This window comes from Heptranchias perlo, chromosome 5 (assembly GCF_035084215.1).
Source record: "Heptranchias perlo isolate sHepPer1 chromosome 5, sHepPer1.hap1, whole genome shotgun sequence".
Lineage (NCBI taxonomy): Eukaryota > Metazoa > Chordata > Chondrichthyes > Hexanchiformes > Hexanchidae > Heptranchias > Heptranchias perlo.
In genome coordinates this window covers 37,398,116-37,408,711 of record NC_090329.1, presented here as the reverse complement: position 1 = coordinate 37,408,711, position 10,596 = coordinate 37,398,116, and positions in this window count along the sequence as shown.

Sequence of the window (10,596 nt, the reverse complement as noted above, 5' to 3'; positions counted from 1 at the left end):
CAAGGTGGGTAGATGGAGTTAAGATACCGATCAGCTATAATCTAACTGAATGGCAGAACAGACTCAAGGGGCTGAATGGTCTACTCCTGTTCCTATGGTCCTATGTTCCTGTGTAATTCATTAACTTTTATTTCTAAACAGAGCTTCGTACATAATACTGTTAAGGATAAACTGCCACCACTAAAATGTTATTGATGTAGCTTTCCAGCTGTGATTTACAACACGCAGTGTGATGGCACTTGAGACCCGCAAACATTGTCACTTGCATGAGACACCAGGATGAATTTTCAGGTCCCAGTGCTGAAGTGGGACGGGCTGGAGGTTGGGCACACCTGTCAACATATATGTGTTCCTTCAATTGGCAGCATATCAACACTACTTCTCCACCTGCACGACAGGATGGCAATTAATATAAAGTAACAGGCCCGAATTGAAGGAGGTCTCAGAAATTACACACCCTAAATTCCATTTCAGGAGGCAATTGGCACGTTTCAAGTGTGAGATATGTTAAAAATGCTACTGTTGGACTATACTTAGGTCTCAATTATTTAAATTCACAGGACAGCAGGGCTTTCACGTATGGATTAGTTTTCAAACGGGGCATCTGAACCAGCATGCTGGAGACATTGAAAGATAGTTTGACATTGTAGCATTTGTTCACACACATTGCTGCTGTGACAACTCTATTCATTTCAACTCAGCAGCAGTCATTTCCAATTCGACTGGTGGATTCCACTGGGTGGAAGGGTAGTCGGTTTGACGAAAATTGAAAACTGGATTCAGGCTTTTTAAAATCAGGGAGGGCTATAGCTGGAGGCAGTCAGGCAGGGAAGGGCTGCAAGGAGGATGGAACACAGGAGAGATGAATTAGAAAAATAGCTTTAAGTCAAGCAAGACAACCCACTTCAGCATATCATTTTTGTTGTTTTTGTACTACTACTTAAAGACAAGTTGTATTGATGGAAATAAGAGATTTCAATCATAATTGTTATTCTATATGTTCACCTGGTGGAAAATGAAGCAGCATAATTGTTCATATCAAGTCTCATCTCATCAAATGTTCACTCAGTCTGCCTTCGGAAAGATTGAAGAAATACACATGCCAAAGGCACAAGTATCTGGTGAAAATCACAAAGGGATGCTATTGTTACATCCCTGATATCATACAAGCATATATAAGGCAGTGTGAGTCGACTCCCTTAAGATCAAGATTCTCAAGCCACTTAAAGAACTATCTATACCACTAAATCAACGAAGATATCTACGACAATCTGAAATTCTAACAGCCACTTTAGACATTCTTGTATATAAAAGCATGGATGGAGCAGGGCAGGTGAAGCCACAGACTTTTCCCAAGCTCAGAATGAATACCATCCAGTCTTTACATCTGATTCCTCTTCTTGCTCACCACACAGGCATACACATAAACATCACATTCAGTTAGCACCTTGTAATACAAACTCCATTTTATGGGCATGGCTTCAAGCCAGCATTCTATTACTTGTCCCTTTTCTGTCATTGTAGGCCTGGAAGAGCAGTGTACCAGCGCTGGCAGTGCCCGGAACAACACAGCGCTTCACAGCACCCTGCGTCCCTTTCATCAAGGTTTGCAAGCATTAGCCAGCTCCACACATCCTGGAGGATGCGCTAAAGGAGGACGCATCTGGGTAAGTCACAGGGCTCAAGTGAGAAAGACCAAGTGGTGGTATTAAAGGAGAAGCAGGAACCTGCTGCTCTGATGGCCACAAAGCTGCCATCAATGACCCCTCTACTTTGGGAAATGCAGTGACATTAGTTAGCCATGGCATCCTGCTGCTGCTATTCACTGGGAAAGGAGATAAAAGTGCTGGCCAGGTGACCAAAGCATCAGTCACGTGTTTGATACATGGGTGGGTAGCACATTGACTGATACTGTAGCTGATCCCTATGCTAGCATGGAAGGAATCAGAGGCAGAAATGCTGAGGTAAGAGCTGACCTTGACTGCCATTGATAGTGTAATCTTAGATGGCACAGTGTGGTTATTTTAAGTTCCACATTCTGTAATGACAAAATAAAAAATTTAAAACAAAAGCGGGCTGGTTGGCAGAGGAGTGGAGGACATAGACGTGTTCCCTTTGTTCTGGACTTTCTGGTTTTCTTTTAATAAAAGACAGATAAAAAAGAAAAAACTACAAATGCTAGGAAATCTGAAATAAATCAGAAAATACTGGCAATACACAACAGGTCTTGCAGTATCTAAAAAGTAAAAAGTTAGGTAAGATTTTGGATAGATGTGCCTTATCAGAACTCATGAAAGAGAACAAAAGGCCAATGGCTGAGAACTGATATTAGTGTATCAAATGGGCGCAAAAACGTTATTCCACCAAAAAAAATGCTGATTCCTGTTTCTGCTATGCTTGGGTACAGGTTAGGTTACTGGGCTAGTAATCTCCAGGGGCCTGAACTAACAACCTAGAGAATGTGAGTTCAAATCCCACCATGGTAGTTTGAGAATTTGAATTCAGTTTTAAAAAAATAAAAATCTGGAAATTTAAAAAAATGCTGGTATCAGTAAAAAGTGACCATAAAACTGTTGGACTGTCGTAAAATCACAACTGGTTCACTGATGTCCTTTAGGGAAGAAAACCTGCCATCCTTACCCAGTCTAGCCGAAATGTGACTCCAACATAGTTGACTTTTAACTGCCTTCCGAAGTGGCCCAGCAAACCACTCAGTTGCATCAAACTTTCTCAGAGCAACTAGGGATGGGCAATAAATGCCAGCCTTGCCAGCGACGCCCACATCCCAAGAACAAATTTTAAAAAAGAGGAATTGCAGCAGCTCAAGATAACGGGCTGGATTTTGCCGTTCGTTTGACTTGCATTTGCCCATTGGGTTTTTGCACAGGATGTTGTTGTCAGCGGGACAGCCAAAGTGCACGGCGCCCTCTACAGGGCATCTGGGACCTGTGTGAACAGGGCAAGCAACTGAGTATCTCTTTAACTAATCAGATTGAAGAATCGTTAATGAGCAGCTCAGAGACTGAACCAGGAAGAGTAAGTTAGAATAGTGAATTCAGTGTCAAATCAGGTACAGAAAGCAAAATAAAGGGAAAGAAAGATTGGATTAAGAGAGAGACAGAAAAAAGAGACAGAAAGAGAAAGTAAAAAACAATGTTATTTAAATCTTTTTTTTAATCTCTAAAAATAATTACAAGCTGAAGGAATGAGACTCCTCACTTGTAAAAGTTAATTTTCAGTGCCAGGGAGGTTTTTTGGTACTAATTAAGACTTACCACGCCGTTAAAAGTGTGCCTAGACTGGAATGGACAAGCCCTATCTTTTTGTGGTGAGTTTAGTCCACTTCTACGACATCAGTACAGGAACTTCACGGCGTTCAATACATTTGAATGGAGAGCCAGACGGCGAGATGCTGTTTTTGCGCAGCTTACAGAGGGGCAGCGCATCGCAACAGCAACTTACGGATTTCTGTGATTAACTGCTCATGTGCGCTCGCCAGATGTTGCTGTCCGATTTGAATGTAAATAACAGTGAGTGCTGTTCGTGTTACCGTTATTTTCACAGCAAAATCTGGCCCAACATTTGACTTCAATTTTTTTTTTAAGTTTTAGGTATTTGCCTTTTTCGTTATCAATGTCATACCAGTAATGATTCAAAGACACATGCAAATCAGCGCAATGGTTGTTACCAGCATTTGCAGTGCAACCTACTGGTGTGACCTGTGGTGCATCCATTACCACAGGTCACACCGAATCTTACTGCTGAGACACATGAGCCCCTTCCATTATCCACCTAACTACCAAAAACATTGCACATAGAGAAGCGTGCCAACTTAACAAGATGCCTCACCTGTGCTGTGGTCTGCTGTGCTGTGCTATCAAAATGACTCCACAGCAGTTGCTCCCATTGAATGATGCTCAGTAGCTCAATTGTCAGTGAACATTATCACATGTCTGGCATTATGTGCCAGCAGCAGTTGTAACCCTATAATAGAAGTATTTTTTCATATTTATTAACAATTATTTAGAAATAATCATCCTGCATTTACCTTAGTACACGGTTATTGATAGCTCAGCAATCACATTTCTTCCTGTCCTAGTGTTGAACCTGTGGGATCACCTGAGTACCCAGTAGAAAGAGCTGTTCAGATAAATCGCTCAGGGTCTGTGCTACCCCGATGCCTTGGTTGGTAAAGATCCCGCCCAGTGTGGGTCTGAGCTACGCAGGCCAGGAAAGTCCCAGTTTTGATCCCCAGGTTGTGCTGTATTAACCGGTCTCAGTTGAGCAGTGGTTGGGTTTCTAAAATTGACCGTAGTAATCCTGGGCAAAGGAGGGGAAAATCAGCCAGGCTTCCCATTCCTGATCACCATCCAGTGGTCCTACTGCATAGTGCATGTGTGGATGTCAGATGAGGACACGATTGGGCTTGGCCATGACACCTCCCATGGTCAAATAGTATGCCAACACTCACTGACTAGGCTCACAGGTGAAGAATGCTCAATGTATCAAAGAGCAACTGGAAACCCTGGAAATATAAGCAGCACCTTCTGGAGAGCAGGTGGAAAAGAAGGACATCCAAAGCTAGAGCTCCCTGGATAACTAAAAATGTAGAGGTTCAAATGAAATGCTGGTGGAGGCAGAGCGCATGGCTGAGGCACTAAATGAATACTTCGCATCGGTCTTCACTAGAGAAGAGGATGCTGCCAATGCAGGTAAAGGAGGAGGTAGTAGTGAAATTGGATAGGATAAAAATAGATATAGAGGAGGTACTTAAAAGGTTGGCAGCACTCATAGTAGAAAAGCCACCTGGTCCAGATGGGATGCATCCTAGGTTACTGAGGGAAGTAAGGGTAGAAATTGCAGAGGTACTGGCCACAATCTTCCAATCCTCCTTAGATATGGAAGTGGTGCCAGAGGACTAGAGGATTGTAAATGTTGCACCCCTGTTCAAAAAAGGGGAGAGGGATAAACCCAACAATTACAAGCCAGTCAGCTTAGCATCTGTGGTAGAGAAACTTTTAGAGGCAATAATCCTGGACAAAATTAATTGGCGCTTGGAAAAGTATGGGCTAATAAATGAAAGTCAGCACGGATTTGTTAAGGGAAAATCGTGTTTGACTAACTTGATTGAGTTCTTTTTTGAACACAATTTTGAAAATCGCGGATGATACAAACCTTGGCAACATAGTAAATAGTGAGGAGGATAGTAGCAGACTTCAGGAGGACATAGACAGATTGGTAAAATGGGCAGACACATGGCAGATGAAATTTAACGCAGAGAAGTGTGAAGTGATACAATTTGGTAGGAAGAACGAGGAGAGGCAATATTAAATAAATGGTACAATTTTAAAGGGGTACAGGAGCAGAGAGACCTGGGGGTATATGTACACAAATCTTTGAAGATGGCAGGATAAGTCGAGAAGGCTGTTAAAAAAGTGTATGGGATCCTGGGCTTTGTTAATAGAGGCAGAGTACAAAATCAAGGAAGTTATGCTAAACCTTTATAAAACACTGGTGAGGCCTAAGTTGGAGTATTGATTTCAATTCTGGACACCACACTTTAGGAAGGATGTCAATGCCTTAGAGAGGGTGCAGAAGAGATTTACTAGAATGGTACCAGGGGTAAGGACTTCAGCTATGTGGAGAGACTGGAGAAGCTGGGGTTGTTCTCCTTAGAGCAGAGAAGGTTAAGATTTGATAGAGGTGTTCAAAATCATGAGCGGTTTTGATAGAGTAAATAAGGAGAAATTGGTTCCAATGGCAGAAGGGTCAGTAACCAGAAGACACAGATTTAAGGTAATTGGCAAAAGAATCAGAGGCGACATGAGGAAACATTTTATTACGCAGTGAGTTGTTATGATCTGAAATGCACTGCCTGAAAGGGTGGTGGAAGCAAATTCAGTAATAACTTTCAAAAGGTAATTGGATAAATACTTGAAAGGAAAAAAATGTGCATGCCTTTGGGGAAAGAGCAGGGGAGTGGGACTAATTGGATAGCTCTTTCAAAGAGACAGCACAGGCACAATGGGCAGAATGGCCTCTTTCTGTGCTGTAACATACTGTGATACTACGACACAAAATTCGGACTGGAAAATAAGTTTTAAAAATCACTCGAGGCCTTTTTAATTCCATAATCCCAGTGTATTGATCAGGTACAGTACATGAATATCACCAAGACAACCAATGAGACTGAGTGAGGGTGCAAGATGTAAAATCCTACTTCTGACACCAGTCAATGCTGCAGTACTGAAGCTATGGAGAGTGACCTTGTTAAATCCAGCCCCATTTACAATGAATATTCGCTTTGAGAGAAGGTAACAGCAACCACGGCTCACAACGGTAGGCTTACATGTAGCTGCTGACACTCTGTAACAAGCAGGGACCTATGTATTCTGATAAAAGAGAAGAGATTTTGTATTCGGACCCTATTAGATGGGCTTGCCACCGCACTATTTATAATGTGACCATTGGAGTGATACATAAAATCGATTTTCTCTGTTCAAGTTCCTTTGGAAGGTCCAGAAATGCTACTATTGAGTGCAGGCTGCTTTTAAGAATGCTCAATAAGCCCAAGGTTACTGAGAGTCTGTGAACCCACATCAGGTGGCAGGAGCTTGTTGGATGGCACCAAACTGGTGGGTTACACTTAGCAGACAGCAAAGGGGACAGATAACATGCAGCAGAAGCCAAAGGCTCCCACGCTGCAGGAAGTCACGGAAAAATATCTCCAATGCTATCACCTTAAATCAATTAGTTACACCTGATATAGCACTAAGAGAATCAACATCTGTCTGTCCCACTGAAATAAGTAGGAAAACTAAACTGCTTTCGAATTGAATACCAATTCTATTTTGTAATTGTGGAAGTATACTCAAAGCCAAGTATTTCCAAACAGATATAAGTAAAAGCTATTTATATACAAGTTTGTTTTCCACCTGTTTCCATTGCATTCTGATTCATTTTGTTAGTCTTTAAATGTAAACTATATGTAAGAGGAAAAGTAAGATTCAAATTGAATCTTTGAGTAATATCTGTTTATATTCAAGTTGAATAGTCCAAACAAATTCTAAGTCAGGTCAAAACTCCAACACTAATTATAGCAGCAAATCATTGTACTGTACTCCTAACCTGGCTTTCAATGGTGCATAATTAAGAATAAAACTACAAGCTCCCCTATCACATGGGTATTGTGGTACTGAGCCATATCAAAGGCTCATCGCCATTATACACTTAGTTAGCTGATATCAGCTGAAACAGTGATGGGGGACTACAATTGACTCCAGAGTCCCTGGACTGGGGAGAGGAAAAAGTCAGCTAAGGTTCCTCGACCTGATTGCTAGTCAATGACCACCTGAGAAGTAGACATGTGTGGACATCAGATGAGGACAAGATCTGGCTCAGGTGTAACATCTCCCACAATGGACTCATCTACCAACATGTATTGGCTCGACTCTCACCATGGCATGTGGTATAATGCCACAGAAAGTAACTCTCTAATTCTAACCTTCTCCATCTCTGACATGCCACCCACACTGACATCAACCCCTCAGTCAATCTCCTCTACAACTGTCTTGTCTCTATCATTAATGCTGTCATTCCTCCCAGATTCCCGACGGTTCCCCACCCCCGCCATCGCCATCGCAGAGTACAACTAGCACTTCTGCAATCTCAAATCTCAAGGCAGTCAGCTCAAACACATTTAGTAATCAATCGGCCCGGCTGTCTATCGCCAGACAGACAAGTGCAGTTCATTAGTTGTGGTTCAGTGGACCACTGCAAGCTGTACCATTATTCTCTCTCCTTACCTAAAACTGTTTGTTACTCCAAGATCATCCTGGAGAGCAGAAACAACTCCAAACTCATCTTCTGTACCACAAGCCATTTCCTTAGACCTCCATCCCACACATTCTCAATCTTCACCTTCGACTCAAAACCACCTTCTCAAGGGCAATTAGGGATGGGCAATAAATGCTGGCCTCACCAGCGACGCCCACATCCCATGAACGAATAAAAAAGAGGGAAAGAAACTAATGCACCTTTTCAGGTCCAAAATCAAGGCCATATGGAAACCTGCTGCTGCCTCCTCTGACTGCTCCTCAGCTCCTCTCCCTCACTACTCTTAGCCCCTGCACTAACCAATCCCATTCTCTGCAATTACTCCCTGACCTCCCCTTCACCCTTCAGCATACTCAGCTTTCCACAAAACCTATCACCAAGCTCCCTCAAACCCTTCCCGTCCCAGCTTCTGATCACTCAACCCCACCTCCTCAGCCGCATGCTTACCAACATCATCAACCTGTGTCTGTCCTCCGGCAGTGTCCTCCTTCAAGACAGCAATTATCACCCCCGCTCCCTCCAAGAAACCAACGCTCAACTTGTCCATTCTCTCTAACTACTGCCCATTTCTAACTAATCCTTTCTTTTAAAGTCCTGCTATGCGTCAGTGTCTCACAACTTCAATCCCACCTTTACCACGACTCTTGTTAAAAACTATCCAATCTGCCCTCTGCCCTGTCCACAGCAGTGAGACCACATTGGTCAAAATCGCAAACAACATCCTGTGTGACTGCAACCGTGGCTTTCTGAATCTCTATATTGTTCTTGACCTCTCCATCACCTTTGCAGCATTGACCACTCCATCCTCTTCTAAGGTCTCCCTCTGCAATCCGCTTTAATGGCACTGCTCTCTCCCAGTTGCACTCACACCTACCACAATGTAGACATTATGGAGTACAAATTCCACTTCTCCACTGCTGGCACATGCCAGGAATGCATACAGCAAAAGCGCGCACTCCCATCCATTAATGAACTGTTTCCAGCCACACGTGATCAGATCAGGATTCATATATAAAATGATTTATTCAACAGTTCAAGTATATCCGAATGCAAATCTTAGAAAGTTTCTCACCCTCAAAACAACAGGGACAGATTTGTTTCTGCAACAGGCAAATCATCTCTACATTAGGTACATTCCCACGAGGGGAAAAGATAGGGCAACCAAAGCCAGAGCTCCCTGGATGACGAAAGAGATAGAGACTGAGATGAAGCAGAAAAGGGGGGCGTATGACAGATGTCAGGTTGATAATACAAGTGAGAAGCAGGCAGAATATAGAAAGTACAGAGGAGAAGTGAAAAAGGAAATAAGAGGGGCAAAGAGAGAGTATGAGAATAGACTGGAGGCTAACATAAAAGGGAATCCAAAAGTCATCTATAGGCATATAAATAGTAAATAGGCAGTAAGAGGAGGGGTGGGGCCGATTAGGGATCAAAAAGGAGATCTATGCATGGAGGCAGAGGGCATGGCTGAGGTATTAAATGAGTACTTTGCATCTGTATTTCCCAAGGAAAAAGATGCTGCTAAAGCCACAGTAAAAGAGGAGGTGATTCAGATACTGGATGGGCCAAAAATTGTTAAACAGGAGGTACCAGAAAGGCTTGCTGTACTTAAATAAGATAAATCACCTGGTCCAGATGGGATGGATCCTAGGTTGCTGAGGGAAGTAAGGGTGAAAATTGCAGAGGTACTGACCATAATCTTCCAATCCTCCTTAGATATGGGAGTGGGGCCAGAGCACTAGAGAATTGTAAATTTTTTTTTATTCGTTCATGGGATGTGGGCGTCGCTGTGGACAAAGCCAGCATTTATTGCCCATCCCTAATTGCCCTTGAGAAGGTGGTGGTGAGCCACCTTCTTGAACCACTGCAGTCTGTGTGGTGAAGATTCTCCCACAGTGCTGTTAGGAAGGGAGTTCCAGGATTTTGACCCAGCGGCTATGAAGGAACGGCGATATATTTCCAAGTCGGGATGGTGTGTGACTTGGAGGGGAACGTGCAGGTGGTGTTGTTCCCATGTGCCTGCTGCCCTTGTCCTTCTAGGTGGTAAAGGTCGTGGGTTTGGGAGGTGCTGTCGAAGAAGCTTTGGCGAGTTGCTGCAGTGCATCCTGTGGATGGTACACACTGCAGCCTAGGTCCGCCGGTGGTGAAGGGCGTGAATGTTTAGGGTGGTGAATGGGGTGCCAATCAAGCGGGCTGCTTTGTCCTGGATGGTGTCGAACTTCTTGAGTGTTGTTGGAGCTGCACTCATCCAGGCAAGTGGAGAGTATTCCATCACACTCCTGACTTGTGCCTTGAGGAGTCAGGAGGTGAGTGACTCGCCACAAAATACCCAGCCTCTGACCTGCTCTTGTAGCCACAGTATTTATGTGCCTGGTCCAGTTGAGTTTCTGGTCAATGGTGACCCCCAGGATGTTGATGGCAGGGGATTCAGCGATGGTAATGCCGTTGAAAGTCAAGGGGAGGTGATTGGACTCTCTCTTGTTGGAGACGGTCATTGCCTGGCACTTGTCTGGCACGAATGTTACTTGCCACTTATCAGCCCAAGCCTGGATGTTGTCCAGGTCTTGCTGCATGCGGGCACGGATTGCTTCATTATCTGAGGAGTTGCGAATGGAACTGAACATTGTGCAATCATCAGCGAACATTCCCATTTCTGACCTTATGATGGAGGGAAGGTCATTGATGAAGCAGCTGAAGATGGTTGGACCTAGGACACTGCCCTGAGGAACTCCTGCAGCAATGTACTGGGGCTGACATGAT